Source organism: Vigna unguiculata, chromosome 8 (assembly GCF_037176805.1).
Source record: "Vigna unguiculata cultivar grain cowpea cultivar isolate G323 ecotype 2 chromosome 8, ASM3717680v1, whole genome shotgun sequence".
In the NCBI taxonomy this organism is placed as follows: domain Eukaryota; kingdom Viridiplantae; phylum Streptophyta; class Magnoliopsida; order Fabales; family Fabaceae; genus Vigna; species Vigna unguiculata.
Genome location: NC_140799.1, coordinates 22,415,429 through 22,435,062, shown reverse-complemented (window position 1 = coordinate 22,435,062; position 19,634 = coordinate 22,415,429). Strand labels below are relative to the sequence as shown.

At 37.9% G+C, this 19,634-nt stretch overlaps 1 pseudogene; it reads left to right on the top strand.

The window, feature by feature from the left end:
* Nucleotides 1-15,025: 15,025 nt before the first annotated feature.
* LOC146884246 (uncharacterized) lies at nucleotides 15,026-17,791 on the top strand (annotated as a pseudogene).
* The last annotated feature ends 1,843 nt before the right edge of the window (nucleotides 17,792-19,634 follow it).

Below are 19,634 nucleotides of genomic sequence, written 5' to 3'. Positions count from 1 at the left end.
TCATCTTTTTTTCTCTTACCTACAATTAAAAAACATATTTTTTATTTTATTTTTTGAAAACAAATGCATCCACCCGAACGAAATTGGGTGTTAACGAAAACAATTTGGGGAAGAGGGTGTATAGGGAAAATGTTTATGGTTGGGGAATTCTGTGAAGGGGTATTAGGGAGGATGCATATATGGTTAAAACCTACAACCCCATTGGTTGGTAAAAGGTGTTAACTTGTTGGGCTGAAATGTCACTGGGCTTAGGAGGTGCATAAACTTTGAACTCCACAAATTTCCCAACCTTGGCAAATTTCATTGAGTTGAGAATAATATGTGACAATTAGGCCCAATTCCTTGACCCATTGGATACAAAGAACAACATCAACACCATTGATGGGAAGAACACGGAGCTCCACTAAAAAAATATAGCCATGAACCATCAATATAACATATGGACAAAAGCTATGATACTCAATTTCATTGTCATTTCCCACTATTACCCTCACTATATTAGTTGGTTGAGCTTCCAAGTTTAAGAATTTAGCCACTCTATCTTGTATAAATTTATGAGTACTCCCCCATCTACTAAAATCGTAATGGGTTGTTTTTGCTAACTCGCCCACTAGTCTAAGAGCTTCCAGAGCAGGTAAATCTGTTGTAGCATTAAAGCTTATTTGGGCTCCACCATGGCCCATTTTATGCCTTCTAAAGGAAACTAACTTGGGTCCACCTCAGATATCAATAACTCACTCCATATGTCATCATCATCATCATCAACGACAACCAACAAAAATAATTGACCCTTGCATTTATGCCTTAGAATGAATTTGTCATCATAGTTGTAACATAATCCCTTTTCACAACGAGCCAATATCTCTTTATGGGCCAACTTCTTATAATGTGTTTTTGGTTGGATTAAGAAGTGTTGGTTGAGAATGGAAGGGTGGAGTCGACAACAATGAAGGATCAGAAGACGACGAGAAAGGCACTAACACAAATTTTGACGTTGGTCAAGGAGTTTATCCTTCTTCAATTTGGCTAGAGCTGTCGCTTGAGATAATGTTTGAGGTTACAATGCTTGTACCTCCTGGTGAATTTTCGAGTTTAACACTGAAATCAAATTACTCAACAAAAAAGGAGCTGGAAGTCCAACAATGTCATTAACAAGGCATTCAAATTGATTTAAATAATCTTGAACAATTCCTTTTTGAGTTAATTTGAAGAGAGAATCACGAGGGTCCTCATAGTAAGAGAGAAAATTGTACTTTTAAGGCCAACTAAAACTCTTGACAAAAAGGAAGCATGTTATTCTTGGGCAACCATTGAAACCAACTGAGGGCTGGACGGTCAATGTAAAAGGATGCCACTTAGAACTGATTAGACTCCAACTTGTGGTGATACTAGAAAAACTTGGGTATTTTAAAGATCCATCCCATTAGGTGAGGGCTGAATTAAGGAGAATTGTTGTGGTGAAAAAGTGAAAGATAGGAAGTCGTGGATCTTCGGTGGAAACCTTCCAATTGTTGATTTGTTCAGTGGAAATCCATCGAACATGCAGTGGAAGATTGAGATCTCTCGGATGGGAGAGATCGACTCTATTTCGAACGAGTTCCAATGGGGAAACTCATGACACTCACTCAATCATAGCCCTAAGAAGGCGAATACCTCTCTAGAAGGTGAGCTAAGATGAAATAGGGAAATAACGACTCTCATTCATCAAAAGTTTCTTTACAGACGCTGGTTTGCCTCTATATATAAGAGGAAAGAGGCAACGACACTAACGACAAAGCTACAATGTACAAGTAATGAAAAATGTGAATCAATCACGAGCCTAGCTACATAAGAGTGGAACATTTCTTGTGAGCAAGTATCCTTAACAGCTAAGGGGTCTGAGTGTGGACAAAATTCTATACTTCTTATTTGTTCTGAACATATGGTCCTCATTTACTTTGGCTTTTGCGCTATTGTGTTTTGTACGTGTGCTTCCTTGAACTCTATCATGTTTTGCATTTTAATGGCCTATATATATATATATGAGAAAGCATGGGTTTTTTTTTCTCCTTTTTCTTCGAGGCTTTGTTTGTCAGGGGTATCAATTAAGAAAAAAAAGTTATGGAATTCTATCCTCACGATCGGACCACGGTGATGCAACCAAATTGTTATTCGAAATTAGGTTTTGCTCATGACTTGGTATATTAGAGGGACCCACGACATGCTTTGATTTCTTTTCGTTTTGTTTCATGGTGCAGACAAGCAATCCACTTTAACTTCTTGTTTTAATATTATTTGATGCACTTATTTTTTTATGGGACTTTTGTACATTCTAATGTGGTGCAATACACACCTTAAGTGCTTAGCAATATATCCTTTTAGTTTGGTTGAAAGAAAATTCAAGAAGTTCAATTGGTGGGTTTTATGCAAACAAAAGGGACTAAAGTAGGAGAATTAAAATAAAGGTTCAAGTCTGGGTGCCAATTCGTTTGAAGTGGAAGTGTTTTTGGCAATGTTATTTGGTGTATTTCCAAGTTAGGGGTTTAAAGATTCATCAAATTGTGTTGTTTCACGTCGTTTTTCGTATTCTGGAAGCGTCGATGATCGTTGGGCGACTATGTTTATTTTTGATCTGCGCAGTTGTAGTAAAATTGACTTTCCTGACTCGTTAACCGATGGATTAAGCTTAAATTTGGACAGTTTTTCGTAACATGCTATTCTTTGTTTTGACCGGTCGAATCGTCGATTTGAGGTCTGTAGTTTGTGAAATATGTCACGCATTATTGCAGTAGTTTTGGTTTTATGATGATAAATTTTCTTAGAAATTTTGGTGTAAGAATTATGGTTGTGGATGGCATTGTAGGTACTTAAGTGTTGGCACTCAGTCATGTGGGATGAACATTGATTTGTGTTGCATGTATGTCATGCTATGGTGAATGCCTGTACACTTATATGATTATGTGAACTATATGTGCATATGTATGGGATGGTATGATGTGATGTGAGTTTAAATGACTAAGTGTTGATGTTATTCTTAATTTGACATAGGGAATTGGTTAAAAAGGGGTTCCTGTAGTTACTAATTGAGGTAAGACTTATGTTTTGTATGAATAAATGAGATGTGTGTTTGCTGCTTTATTATTTCATAATTTCATAATTTCATATGAGCATGGTTTACTCTGGGGTTCAAATTGAATGTTGGCATTGATTTAAGATGTGAGTATATATGATATGAAAGAAAGGAATGTGTGCTTATACTTGAAAGAGGCATATGTGTTGTGACGTTGTAATTTAGAGTATATGAATGTGTATTTTGATTTCTGGATGTTGAGAATTGAATGATTGGATGCTAGGAGTTGAATTAGAGTACCTAAAACCAGTAGTGTCACATTACTGGTGTAGCGCCTGGCGATGCAAAGTGGACCGCTAGGCTATAGTAGGAAATAGGGAAGTCTTGTGTGTTGTGGTGCCCGATGGTGATACCGAAATCGCCAGGCGGTTTGCACTACCATTTCGCCTGGCGGCGCTTAAGTTGCGTCAGGCGATGGTGCAAGTGGCAGGGTGTGTTTATGATGTGTTTTGCATGACTTGTTGTGTTGGTTTTGGTCTGTGATATGTTTGACTGTATCACGAGTGGGTAGGTTCGTGATTGGTGTTGGAACGCGTGATTAATATGAACGGGGAGGCTCACATTAATGATACTCTCATGTGAGGATACGAGCAGGGAGTTTCGTATGTTCTGTGCTCACACTTGAGAGTTGCTGCGAGCGGGGAGGTTCGTAGAGTTGGACCACGAGCAGGCAGGTTCGTGGAAGCATTAGAATCCCTAAGACCAACTTGAGTATGTGTCTTGTGTAGTGTAGTGTGTTTTTCTTAAATTCGTTTTGATGTGTTGAGATGTGGACTTGGACGAGGAGATGTTTGATAGTGTCATGAACTGGTATGTTCAGGATTGGTGATGAACACGTAATAATATGAGCGTGGAGGTTCATATTATGATATTATCATGTGATGATACAGGCGGGGTGGTTTGTATGTTTTGTTCTCACACTTGAGGGTTGCTACGAGCGGGAAGGTTCATAGTTGATGGATCACGTGTGTTGAACTACGGGTAGGGAGGTCCATAAAGTTAGACTACGAGCGGGGAGGTTCGTAGAGGTTGGACCACGAGCGGGCATGTTCGTGGAAGCATGATATATCCTGGGTCCATGGCCAAGTAATTGTATGTGTAAATGGATTAGTAGTTTCATTTGTATAATGAGATGATGATCTGAAATCCTTGGGTATCGATTGTTAAGATTAAGCAATTTAGATGAAATAAAGTAGTTTGGGGTGAACCTTTTTTTTTATTAATTGTATATTTGTGTTATTATGAGCTCACCCTTTTTGTGTGTGTTTGACGATGATTGTGTGACTTGTCACACAGGAGCAGATGATGTTCTAGGTGATGCTGGTGAGGCATAGAGCCGGAAAGGGGCTAGCGTGGGAAAGCTTTTTATGGAAGTTTACAACCATTTTATTTTCAATTTTTTTGTAAATGGTATTTTTACTAGAATATGAACTAGTATGGATTATTGGAACACTATGGTTTAATTGGATGAGTTTAATAAATGTTTTAAATTTCCCGTAATTTTGGGAAAGACAATAATAATAAATGCGAGTTTGTATTTATTTCTATTTGATTTTATTTAAATTAGTAATATCTGGTCGGGATATTACAGAGTTCACTAAAACTACTGTTGAAAATTAAAGCAATGACAGAAAAAGTAAAATGGTGTAGCAGCAAAATGCATGAATCATACTAAAGCTGAATGCATAATGAATATGCGTGTTTGTATTTATTTCTATTTTATTTTATTTAAATTAGTAATATCTGGTCGGGATATTACAGAGTTCACTAAAACTATTGTTGGAAATTAAAGCAATGACAGAAAAAGTAAAATGGTGTAGCAGCAAAATGCATGAATCATACTAAAGCTGAATGCAGAATGAATATGCGTGAATGGATGCAGTGTAATTATGGATGCAATGGGAAATGAAATGTTAAATGTGCATAATGACTACTAGAACATAGAAATTCTACGAGAAACCACTAACTACTGCAAGACTTAAAGCAAAGAAAGAAAAAGCAAAGTGGTGGAGAATCTTAAAGGCAAACAAAATGATAACAAAAAGCAATAAAGGAAACTTAAAATGTTGTATAATTGAAGTAAGCTAAACTTAGAACAGTTGCAGTGATTGAACATGAATTCATCTACACTCGAGAAGACATCTCGATAGTGTGTGCCCACTTTGGGGTCACTTGGTTTCCAAGAGGAACCGTTAATATGAGTAGATTTTTCCTAAGATCAAATCACTGACTCAAAAAGCATAGACTAAATTGAAGATTGAAATGCATTAAAGGAATTTTAAAGGCAAGAGAGAATTTAAATGCTAAAAACATGCCATGCTTTTGAAAGCACTTAAGTTAAGCTATGCGTTTTGACCACTAACATTTATTCTGCTGCATTAAGAATAGCTCACCTCTAAGACATTGAAAAGATTAGGCTTAATTACTTGGATAGTCCTAACTTTGGTAGGAGTGTGTCAACTTGATTCTTGTATTTAAAAAAGTTTCAATTGCACTCAACTTTTGAAAAATGCCTCAATTTGGTTCCTTTCAAAAAAAAAAGTTACTAACAACGTTATTGGCATGTTATGTATCAATCTATGGTTTTTTTAAGATCTTTTTCTAATTTTTTAATTTTTTTTAATCTTTTATTTATTTAATTTTTGGGAAAAAAAATTGTTGCCACATGTTAAGTTGTTAGTATGACACATGACACTGTCAATGCCACGTGGCAAGCAATGTCACCTGTCAGTGTCACTACTAAGTGTCATTATCTTAGTTTCAATTTAGTCCTCATATATGTCTCTTTGATTCAATTTAATCCTTACACATATCTCTTTGATTCAATTTTGTTCTAATTTTTTTAATAATTAAAATATATTTTTTTAGTCCATGTTTTTTTCATAAGACTAAAACTAATTAAGTATAAATATTTTTACAAAATTATGTATTAATATTTATATTAAAATCTATTAATGAAAGAAATGATTAACAAAACATGGGTTAATAATATACAATAATGTAATATGTTAAAAAGTCATTTTAAATAAAAATAATTAGCATAATATACAAATAATAAATTTGGTCTAAAATTGGAGAGATACAATATTGTTTTAGTTTGAAAAAAAAATGAATGATTAACAAAACATGAGTTAGTAATATACAATAATGTAATATGTTGAAAAGTCATTTTTAATAAAAAAAATATCAATATAAGATTTATACAAATGATAAATTTGGTCTCCAATTGGAAAGAGACAATATTGCTCTATTTTGAAAAAAAAAAGATTGGGACAAAATTAAATCAAAGAGACATAAGTATGTAGAGATGTCAAAATGAGTTTCAACCGTGAGCCAACCCGGCTCACCACGGGTTCGAGCGGTGTTGGGTTGAGAAAAATTCAACGTTTTCAAAAGTGGGTTGAACTCAACCTGGCTCACTTAACCCACAGGTTAAACGGGTTCGAGCCGGGTTGAAGGTGGGTTGGCCCATTTAACCCACCAACATTTTTTTTAATTTTTTTTTAATTTTTTTTAATAATTATTTACTACTCCTATTATATTTATTCACAATTTCATATTTTTAAATGCTAGAATGTTGCTTAATTATATTTGAATAGTTTGAATGTTTAATTAATTTGATTGTCAAGTTATATATGTTGATACTTTAATCTTTAACTATAATCTTTATAGTAAATTACTCAAATAACCGTCTTATAAACAATCTTTAACTATAATCTTGAATAGTTTTTTATTTTTATTTTGTTGAATAGCATGACAAAAAATTTGTAATATTAGCCTTTCTTAGACTATATGGATACTTTCTTGGAAATAATTATTCATATATTGGTGGTGAGTATGATCAAAAAATTGGTTCTTGATTTTACTATGATTGTCATCTCATGGGTTACTTAAAAATTTATTTAAATATTTGAATACTAATAAATAAATAAATATTTTTTTAGGTGGGTTGGTGAGCCAACCCACGTAACCCACCAACCCATGGTGGGTTGAGTCAGATTACAAAATTTCTGGCTCACCATAAAGTGAGTCGGGTTGGGTTCACTCATTTTCAACCCGGCTCGTGGTGAGCCAACCCGTGTGAGCCGGGTTGGCTCACTTTGACATGTCTATAAGTATGGATTAAATTGAATCAAAGAGACATATATAGAGATTAGATTGAAATCAAGACAATGACACTTGGTAGTGATCCTAACATGTGACATTATCCTATCACGTGGCACTAACATTGTCACGTGTCACACTAGGAATCTCACACATGGTCACAAAAAAAAATGCATAAGAAAAATTAAAAAATTAAAAAAAAGAATAAAAAAATTAAAAGAACCAAAGATTTACATGTGGCATGTCGTTAACGCCGTTAGAATATATTTTTTCTGAAAGGGACCTAATTGTGACACTTTTTCAAATTGGGATGCAATTGAAATTTTTTTAAAAGTGGAGACCAAGTTGACACACAACCACTAAAGTGGAGATCATCTGAGTAATTAAGCCAAAAAGATTATATGAATCCAAATTAGAACCATTGAAAATCAGAAACAACATTGCACTAAGAATATAAAACTAAAAAGGGGATAACTCGTAAAACTAAATTCTAATTTATGACATTAATTCTTTTATAGAACATGAACCATGTTCCTTTCGATCGTGCTTGGATGTATGATCGTTGTTATAGTGGTAGAAGAGATTTGAAGGAGTCTTTTGTGATATGCGTTGAAGAGTTTGTGTAAACAACAAGACAATCTAAATATTTTGAATTTGAAGGAGGGATTAGATACCCTAGCATTAAATGTGATTGTACAAGGATTTTGATAGATGAGATTGATATTGTGGTTTGTATTTGAGATTGATATTGTGGTTTGTATTGAATTGGTTGTGAGTGCAAGTTTTGTTGTCATATTTTATATACGCCAAAATCTGTAAAAATAAATTTTCGACAAACATATATGTCGATAAGTGCCACTACAACGATTTTTTGTTCAATGAGGCCTTTATATCAATTATGTCTTTGGCTTTCTTTCTATCAATCTTGAAGCATTTTTCATGAACAATGAATCCTAAGAATTAACTTGCACTTATGCCAAATGTGCATTTTAATTTATGCATTTTCATACAATGTTTTCTTATTGTATAAAAAGATTTTCTCAAATTATTTAAATGTAAACTTTTTTATTTTTATTTTATTACAATATCATCAATATAAACTGCATGTAATCACCACTTAAATAATGAAAAAGCAAGTTCGTAGACCTTTGATATAACTTCAACATTTTTTAATCAATAGGCATTACCAATCATTCATACATTCTAAATGCCTCCAAGCACCAGAAGGCTGATTTCAAAATATCGTTCTTTACTATAAATATTTGGTTGTATCATAAACTAAACATTTTATTTCCTACCACTTCATTGATAATTATATCAACAATTAGCATAGGATACTCATATTTGTAAATAGCATTATTAAGATCTCAAAAATTAATGAAAAATCTCATTTTATCATTTTTCTTAATTATTGGACCTATATTTGAAATTCAATTAACATACTTGGTTGTTCTGATGAATTTTGCCTTTAGTAAACTCTAATTTCCTATTTGAGTCACCATTTTGTCTAAGATCACCTTCAAATGTCCATCTTGGTTCCAAAAAAAAAACTTTTGATGAGTTTTTAATAATGTAGAATTTTACATTATCTTAGCTATCTTTTGTTAACAAAATCAACTCCTCTTGAGCTTTTAACCCACTTAATCCTCAATTTTACTTTGCTTTTATGAATAAATACAATTTAGGTTACATTGATCTAATTATACCACTAATCCCCAATTTTTGTGTCTAATTCAGTGATAGGAAGCTTTTTCCTAAAACCAAAGAAGTTCTCAACTAGAGAAGAAAGAAGATAAAAAACAAAATTTGAATATCTAAACCATGTATTTAGCACTGAGCGCCAGAAAGTTATAGTTGAGCGCCAGATCCAGCACTGAGCACCATTTGGTTCACATTTTTGGACGCTGAGCGCTAGTTAGCCAACGCTCATTGGCTCACAAAGTTGGACGCTGAATGGTGTGGGGATAGCGCTGAGCGACACCTATGCTGATGTGGCAAGTTTAACCTATTTCTTCTGGTTTGCTCGAGTGGAAGGCATCTTTGGACGTGAGAGGCGCAAAAAAACACATTTTGGAGAGCTTGGAGGTTTGCTAGGGCTGTGGGAACAACTCCTTCTTCCTCTTTGTATCTCCTTTCTCTTCCATTCTTCTATTTGTAAGTGTGTGCTCTTCATGAGCTAAACCTATTTTTGTTGGGGTTAGATGTAGCCACTAAATTCTTGTGTATTTCCAAATGTTTTTGAATATATATATATATATATATATATATGCCTCTTTCATTAAATGCTAGTATTATTGTTTCTTCACTTAATGTTTGCTTTGATTTGGCCATTCATTGCATGATATTTGGTTCGTTGAGTGTGGAAATATCTTTTGAAACCTTGATTTGGAACAAGAAAACTCAATGAAGGTTGTATATAGTAATGGGACTTGATCCATTGGTTGTCTTAAAGCCTAGTGCATAAAGCAGGTTTGCCTATTAAGAGTTCAAGGGATTCACTCTTAATAGGGAAACTTAGGCTCATTCAACTAATGAATTAGGGTTTGAGTAGACTTGTGAGTTGATATTAGCATATTGATGTAGGGGATGTAAAATATTATATGCATGAGAGCGAAGTAGGTGAATTATAACCTCGACAATACCAATTCATATAATTTCTAATCTCTTCCATTGTCTAAGTGCTTTTAACTTCCAAAGTTCATCTTTAATCGTTTATGCACAAATTTACTTTCTTACATGAAACTCAAAATTATGGATTCATTCTTTAGTTTAAATTAGTTATTAATTACACAATTAATTAGTATTACACGAGTCTCTTGGAAAACGATATCCCGATCTTAACGATTACTACTTGTACGACCTAATACACTTGCCAAAGTTTTAACAGTTATCGAGAGAACTGTCCCTACTCCATGTATCCATTTCCTCCATAAAGAAACTTTGAAGTTAGTTTCAAACTAGACCACGACAAAAACAGTGGCTCTCATGTAGTTTGGCACTAGACTACCACATCGAGTGTAATCATTTCCAGTAAGCTTGATGACCTTCCACTGAAGTAAGTTACCATTATGTTATTCTTCACCAAACCTTTCTCACCCAACTTAAAACTCTTCAACATAATTTTGGGAAAAATGTTAACAATTGCTCCTCCATCAATCCATCCTCCGATTCTATCTAATAAATGTTTTTCTCTATGCATTTTTTTAATTCTCGATCATTCTTCAATTTTCACTTGTTGGCTTTACCACAATTCCCTTTTCATTTCAATTTTTCTCAATTGATTCTCTACTTAAGCATCTCCTTTGTATTCCTATCCCCGATATCTTCATCTTTTGATGTATTTATATGATTCCTCTTTGATGTATTTACCCTGATATTCTTTTCGGATATCTCGATTTTATTTTATTTGTATTCTTATTTTATTTGTAATAATAGTATATTATTATATTTTGATTATTGTGATTATTATTGTGTTTTCGTATACTTTTTTAAAACTACTTTTAACAATATATTTAAACATTTAATAATTTTAATTTGCATTGTTATAAACTTTACATTTCAAAATAATATATTGATGTTTAATTCTACTAATTAATTTGGCATATTAACATGTTTTCATTATAATATTTAATTTATCTTTTGTTCGAATTATTATTTAAAACTCTATATATTGAAATGTTTTATCACTAAATATTATTTGATAATTTTTAAATTATATTATTTTAATATTATTATTCCAATAAGCTCTACTTAAGTAATAATATTATTTTCTACATTAAATAACTCCAGAGTTTATTAATTAGAAAAGTAGTTTATTATTTTAATATCAAATTATCCATATACATTAATAAAATTTCCCATGTACATCACTTATTTACTTCGGTAATTTTAACTTCTAAGTTTCATTAACATATTTTCTATTATTAATAATTATCAAACAATAATTATTATATTTTTAAAAAGCACTTTAAAAATATTTTAAATATTTATTTTACATTATTGTGAATAATTACATTACAATATAATGATTTTTATTTTATTAATTCTTTATTAGATTTTCATTAATAATTTATGTATTTATATTAATAAAATAATATTTTGATATAATATGTTATGTTATAATAATTAATTATTTTTAGAAAGATTGTATATTTAAATTATAAAAAAACATAAAATATAATATAATACATGAGTAAATAATACAATGTAATATATATATATATATATATATATATATATATATATATATGATAACAATAGACTAAATAACAAGTATTTAGTATTAAATTATATTTTTTATTTACTTTTATGTCTTTTCTGATTAGATCCTGTTTAGGAAAGAGTGAAAACTCAAGAGGAATAATAAAAATAAATCATATATATGTATATATATATATATATATATATATATATATATATATATATATATATATATATATATATATATATATATATTTCATGATTTATTAAAGTATCAATGTTTAGCAATTCTTTTTAATGAGTCGAAATATTGCAATTCTTTTTATGTTTTAAGTAACAATGGTGGGCAAGACTTTTAATCAGAAGCATAAACAATTACAATTTTGTTAATGAAAAAAGTTTTAAATTCAAAATTTGAATTTGAAACTGAAATTGTGGCACATTCTATGGGTTTTAGGTTATGCAAGGTAACTTTTTGGGGTGGGGGAGGGGAATGATAGTTTCATGTGTGACTTTCTTGGGTAGGATGCGTGGGAAGTAATGGCACAGTCATTTGAGAAAGATCATGTTTTCCTTGGTAAGGCTGCTCAAATTCTCATTCAATTCAACATATGAGCTATGAAATATAAGTATTGTCATCTTTTTGTTTTTTTATGTCTTAAGGGTTTGGTTTATGATATGTAATATGCTTTAAGGATTAGTCTAATGATATACCAAAATAATATATGTCACTCTAACGATTGCAATTTCAGAGGCTTGATGCCATTACAAAAGCTCAGCGTCAACAACAGGCAATGGATAATTTCAATGCCATTGATAGTGATGATTTTTGCTTCCTTCTTTCAACATTGACAAGAGGTTTGGGTATTAAACTTGCCACAACCTACATGGCTTTAAACCACAAAATGGCTTACATGTATTTTGTTGATTTAATTTTATTATTAATCAATAAAAATATTTGGTACTTACTTTTACTTCTATGTTTTTAGGCAATTAGTATAACTCAAAATTTGGCACCAAGAAGTTGTTAACATATATAGATGAAATTCTTGAAAGAGAATAAAAGATTGAAGAAAGGAATCTGAAATGGAACAATAAAATGACTTATATGTGTTTGGTGCACATTACCATGAAAATTTTTGTTTACGATTTTAATCTGCTTTTGATAATGATTTTTATTTTTGGGTTGATAAGATTTAGTTTTGGAATGTTGAGAAAATGTTAATAATTCTCTTTACCTTTTAAACTACCACTTTTTATCAATAACAACTTCACTCAACAAGATATATCTATCATCTATTTATCAACAATTTAAGTTGATTTATTTTCTTTTCTATTAAAAACAAAATTTAAAAAAAAATAACTAAGTTCATTCAATTATTATAATTATTTATTCATATTCTAAAATCTTTTCACTATATATATATATATATATATATATATATATATATACTGTAAGACCCATTTTTATTCCTGCCCTAAAAGTTAGTGGGCTGCCCTACAGTATTGGGCCTAAAGGCCGGCCCATAGGATAAAAACCTGTTTCAGTTGCCCTAACACTCACACTTTCTGCATTCTCAGATTCGCAGCCGCCTCCTTCCCTGTTTCCGCACTAGAGCTCTGCTAGGGTTCCAACGTTCTTCAGATTTACGTTTAGCTTGGCCATTGTTCTGCTCACGTAAGTACCCTTAACCCTTACCGCCTCTGTTTTGTATAGCTTTCACAGTAACAGTGGAGACTCTTTTATAACTCGTTTTACCCACTGTTCCAGTTGCGAATTGGGCCCTAGAGCTGCTGCGCTCCTTGGTTACGCGTCGAAGGTCCTGTACGAACCTATTTCCAGGTACGGGAAGTTAGGGTTCTAGTTTCGACTCTTTTAGAACTGTTTTTGTGTTGGTTGTTACCTTGTATGGTTGGAATCTGTCGTTTTGATGTGTGAAACGCTTTGTATGTGTTGTTTGGCCGGAAAACATGGCGGTACAGCGAAGAACAGTGGCGAGACCTGTTAATCTCGCCCAGGCGAGTCCATCTCGCCTAGGCGAGATGAAACAGGGAGCTCGCCTAAGTTTTTTGCGCGAAAAGTCGCCCAGGCGGCTCGCTCAATTTTTGAGCGAGCAGGCAACTCACCCAAGCGAGAGGGATCTCGCTTAAGCGAGATCCCGTGTTGCCCATGCCCTAGTTTTTGGCGCTCTCGCCTAGGCAAGGGCGAGGCTCGCCTGAGCGAGACCCCTCAGCCTGAGCGAGATGCTGGGCGAGACAGTGCCGTGATTTGGATGTTTAATGCTTCTCGAGTGATCCATGTTGGTTGAGTATGATTGTATGATGATGAACATGTATGTAATGGAACATGAAGTATATTTTTGGCATGATTCATGAATTGTGGACGAATGGGTTGGTATGAGGCTTAACGTGAGAAATGAATGTGTGGTTTGAAAATTAAAGGAACATGATATTGGCATGAGACTAGGCCCCAGACTCATTGGGGTGGTGATGATCGGAGGTATGGATTTGAGATGTGATTGATATGAGGATTAAACTTCAAGGGTTGCTATGGAATTGAAAAATATAATTCAATATTCTCTTATTGCTGATTTTTGACGGTTAGTCCGTGTCAGCGTGTAAATTCCTTGAGGTCTCTAGGTGAGACCTCTGGGGTTGCGCTTCAGTGGTCGGGACGTAATTCCATGGCCCCTGTTAGTGGGTGCCCATGGTGGTGCCCCATCTGTATAACTAGGTAAGGATTCAAGGTAAGGACTGCATCCTGACACTCTAAGGGGCCAGTTAGTCTCACTTAGAGCAGACTGACTCCTGTGGTGAGAGTAGCAGGAGACCTGAAATTCATTAAGGGCTAACCTTGTGGTGAGGGAGATATGATTCATCGTAACACTTGTAACACATAGCTCGGAGATATGCAGCTTAGAGTCGAGCAGGAGTATTCACCACAAGTGCGAGCGTCCGCTGAATCCGACCAAGTTATACGTATCCGGATGAGTCGAGTCGAGTCGTAGTGTATTGGATGAAGAGTCATAACATGTGTGGTTGCTATGTGGTTATGAGATGAGGAAAAATATATTTGACTGCATGATGAATATGTTGTTGGCTCTAGCTTACCCGTTTTATTGCATGGTTATGATGTATGTGGCTGTTCTCTCTTGCGATGATCATCAATTTGGTTGATGGGAGTAGATGGGCGAGGTTCTCACGGTCAACAGGCGAATGGTGATTCCGCTGCTTAGCCATTTGGGCTGGAGTTTTCCTTGTGTTTTATTTAGGGCTATGGCCCATGTATTTCCTTCTGTATTTCTACGCTACACTCTAAGTTGTATTCGTATTCAGCTATCCTGCTTTTTGGCATCGTGGTGTGCCTAGTTTTGTAGGGGTGATGTTGGGAACCCCAGGATTGCGTTGTTATGCTATCTTATGTGTGGCGTTTCCTTTAATTGCATTTATAAATTAAATGGGACGTTACATTTATGGTATCAGAGCGGTCATTCCTCAGGTCTGTGGACTTGGATGTCCGCTTAGCTTTCTCTGTGTATCTTCTGAGTGTTCTTAGTTAAATTCTTGCCTTTATCAAGCCTAACCAAGTGATTTTCTGTGTGCTAGTGGACTATGGCACCTCCTCGCCGAGCTTCTCAGTCATCCCAGGGGGACACACCAGATATCGCCAGAGCCATAGAGGCAATGGTGGCAGCTATGGCACAGCAGAGTGCTGCGATGATGCAGCAGCATGAGGCATCTATGCAGCGGCAGGCGGCATCGCTCGAGCAGCAGCAGGCTGTGATGCAGCAGATGGAGGCTGCGAGGGTAGCTGCTGAGGATGCTCATCGGCAGCACATGGAGGCCCTCCGCCAGTTGGAGGAGAACAGGGCGGCTGCCCCTGTGTTTGGTCCTGAACCACGACCTGCAGTTAGGGAGTGGAGTCTAGAGGACTTCCTGAAGCACCACCCGGCGAAGTTCGACGGGAAGACTAGTCCTGACGCCGCAGACCAATGGCTGAAGGACCTGGAGCGCATCTATGATGCGAAGATGTGCCCTGCGGAGAACAGATTGGCGTTCTCAGTTTATATGCTCACGGGAGAGGTGGAGCATTGGTGGAGCAGCACCAGATCCATCCTGGAGGAGAGGGATGAGCCAGTGACGTGGGAGGCTTTCAGGGAGAGATTCCTCTCCGAGTACTTTCCCGACAGCATCCGATACGCCAAGGAGGTGGAGTTCCTCCAGTTGCCCCAAGGAGGGAAGACTGTCACTGAGTATGCTGAGAGGTTCAAACACCTCAGCCGTTTCTACACCCTACCACTCGATGAGGAGTGGCGATGCAGGAAGTTTGAGAATGGGCTTCGCGGCGACATCCGCTTGATGGTGGCACCCTTGTCCATCAAGGACTTTGCTGCTCTGGTAGAGAAGGCCAGAGTGATGGAGAAGATGAAGCGTGAGGTGGAAGGTCAGCGTCCACAGTAGCCACAGCCGCCTCAGAGGATCGGTGGACCATCTGGGTCCAAGCCCAGGCATGAGGAGCGGAGGAGACCGTATGATAGGCCCCACCATCAGTCTCAGGGGTCTAGGGGTCTTCCTCCTCAGCAGGGTCGAGTGCAGTGTTACACATGTGGAGGACCCCACTCGAGGTACGCTTGTCCACGTATGGAAGGCTACCGCAGATGCAACAACTGTGGCAAGGAAGGCCACTTTGGGAAGGATTGTCCCACCCTTGCTAGGGCATCAGCACGCCCTCCAGTTCAGACTCCTCACCAGCACCAGCGGAGAGATAGAGGCAACAGGCCTCAGGCGACGGGCAGAGTGTATGCGATGTCAGGGGCTGAGGCATCAGGCTCAGGTAACTTGGTTATGGGTAGTTGCATGATAGCTGGTTCTTCTTGTTATGTGTTATATGATTCTGGAGCGACACACTCTTTTGTGTCAAATGCATGTGTGGAACGGTTGGGTCTGCCGGTGTGCGAGCTGCAGTGTGAGCTCGCGGTGTCTACTCCGGCGTCGGGTTTGGTCAGGACGTCGTCCTTGTGTGCTAGGCTTCCAGTGGAGGTAAGAGGGACGCAGGTACAAGGTGAACTTAATCTGCCTACCTCTACAAGAGTTGGAGGTGATCTTAGGGATGGATTGGCTCTCTGCCAATCGCATTCTGATAGATTGTCGGGAGAAGAAGCTGCTTTTTCCCGACGCAGAGGAGCCTGAGTTGGTGTCTTCCCAGTGTGTTATGAGGGAACTACAGGACGGAGCGCAGTGCTACATGATCTTCACGCATATGGAGGTGGAGAAAGGAGAGGCAACGTCAGTGATACCGGTTGTCCAGGACTTTGTGGATGTGTTTCCGGAGGAGGTACCAGGGTTGCCTCCCAGTAGAGAAGTGGAGTTCTCTATAGATCTTGTACCAGGGACAGGTCCGGTATCGATGGCTCCATATCGCATGGCTCCGGCAGAGTTGGTGGAGCTCAAGAAACAGATAGAAGATCTGATGGAGAAACAGTTCATCCGACCCAGTACTTCGCCTTGGGGAGCACCAGTGTTGTTGGTGAAGAAGAAGGACGGGAGTTCGCGTCTGTATGTGGACTACAGGCAGTTGAACAAGATGACGATCAAGAATAAGTATCCGCTCCCGAGAATTGATGACTTGATGGATCAGTTACATGGATCATCAGTGTTCTCGAAGATAGATCTGCGCTCGGGTTATCATCAGATTTTGGTAAAGGCTGATGATGTACAGAAGACAGCCTTCAGATCCAGGTATGGCCACTATGAGTACGTGGTTATGCCGTTTGGTGTGACCAACGCTTCAGCAGTGTTCATGGACTATATGAACAGGATCTTCCGGCCCTTCCTAGATAAGTTTGTCGTGGTCTTCATAGACGACATCCTTATCTACTCCAGGACTCAGGAGGAACATGCAGAACACCTAAGGTTGGTGCTTGGTGTTTTGAGGGAGAAGCAGTTGTATGCCAAGTTATCCAAGTGTGAGTTCTGGATGGATGAAGTTCAGTTTTTGGGGCATGTGATATCTGCTCAGGGGATTGCAGTGGACCCGGCAAAGGTCGAGGCAGTGGTAAAGTGGGAGAGTCCCAAGTCAGCTACAGAGATTAGGAGCTTTGTGGGGCTAACAGGCTACTACCGGAGGTTCATAGAGGGATTCTCCAAGATAGTGGCACCTTTGACTTTGCTTACGCGGAAAGACCAACCTTTCACTTGGACGGACAGGTGTGAGGAGAGCTTTCAGGAACTAAAGAGGAGATTGACGAGTGCTCCTATATTGGTAATTCCGGACGTGGGGAAACCGTTTGAAGTCTACTGTGACGCCTCTCACCTCGGGCTTGGGTGTGTTTTGATGCAGGAAAAGAAGGCAGTGGCATATGCTTCGAGGCAGCTTAAGATACATGAGAGTAATTATCCCACTCATGACTTGGAGTTGGCGGCTATAGTTTTTGCCTTGAAGATCTGGAGGCACTACCTGTATGGTGCTCAGTTTCGGGTGTTCAGCGACCACAAAAGTTTAAAGTACTTGTTTGATCAGAAGGAGTTGAACATGAGACAGAGGAGATGGATGGAATTCCTGAAGGACTACGATTTTGAGCTCCTGTATCATCCAGGAAAGGCGAATGTGGTGGAAGATGCTCTGAGTAGGAAGATAGTACATACTGCACACCTTATGATTAAGGAGGTGGAACTACTAGAGAAGTTCAGAGACATGAGGATACAGGTGGAGTTGGGGTCCGAGTCCATTAGGTGTAGTACCCTTACTATATCTAGTGACTTCTTGGGCTCGATCAGAGAGAGGCAGTTGTCGGATGCCAGCCTGAACAGAGTTAGAGAACAGATTGGGTCGGATGAGGCTAGGGACTTTGCTTTGGGTGATGATGGTATACTACAGTTTCAGGGCAGGGTACGCGTACCTGATGATACTGAGGTGAGAAGGTTGATCCTTGAGGAAGGACACAAGAGTCGTCTTAGCTTGCATCCTGGCATGACTAAGATGTACCAGGACCTCAAGGAAACCTTCTGGTGGCAGGGGATGAAGAAGGATGTGGCACAGTTTGTATCCGCTTGTCTGACGTGTCAGAAGGCGAAGGTGGAGCACCAGAGACCCGGGGGAAATCTACAGCCTTTAGAGATACCGGTGTGGAAATGGGACAGCATCTCCATGGATTTTGTGACTCATCTTCCACGAACTTTCAGAGGGCATGACACCATCTGGGTGATAGTGGACCGATTGACCAAGAGTGCTCATTTCTTGGCGATGAACTTGAGGATGTCCATGGCCAAGTTGGCTCAGCTGTACATTAAAGAGATAGTAAGACTCCATGGAGTGCCCTCGAGTATAGTTTCCGACAGAGACCCGCGGTTCACATCCCGGTTTTGGCAGACGTTGCAGAGTGCTATGGGTAGCAAGCTCACCATGAGTTCAGCTTATCACCCTCAGACTGATGGCCAGTCTGAGAGGACGATCCAATCATTAGAGGATTTGTTGAGAACTTGCATATTGGATCATCTGGGTGCTTGGGAAGAGGTATTGCCTTTGATAGAGTTTACCTACAACAACAGTTTTCATGCGAGCATTGGCATGGCGCCATACGAGGCTCTTTATGGCAGGAGGTGTAGGACTCCTCTTTGCTGGTATCAGGACGGAGAGGCCGTGATGGTTGGACCTGAGTTGTTAGAGCAGACCACCGAGAAGGTGAGGATGGTGAGAGACAGGATGCTGGCTTCTCAGAGTAGGCAGAAGGCCTATGCGGATCGCAGGAGGAGGCCTTTGGAGTTTGCAGCGGGAGACCATGTATTCTTGAGGGTGACCCGAACCACGGGCGTGGGAAGGGCTCTTCGCTCAAGGAAGCTTTCGCCCAAATTCCTTGGCCCGTATCAGATCACGAGGAGGATTGGACCAGTGGCTTATGAGATAGCCTTACCCCCGCAGTTGGCGAATCTTCATCCAGTGTTTCACGTCTCACAGCTGAGGAAGTATGTATTCGACCCGGCTCATGTGTTGGAAGCTGAGGATATACAGATCAGGGAGGATCTCACAGTGGAAGTACCACCCATCGCTCTTGAGGATAGCAAGGTTGAGGAACGACGTGGAAAGACCGTTAGTCTTGTTAAAGTCATCTGGGATCGGAGGACGGGTGACTCGACTTGGGAGTTAGAGGAGGACATGAGAAAATCACATCCACATCTGTTTACCTGGTGAGTCTTTCATTTTCGAGGACGAAAATTTTTGTTG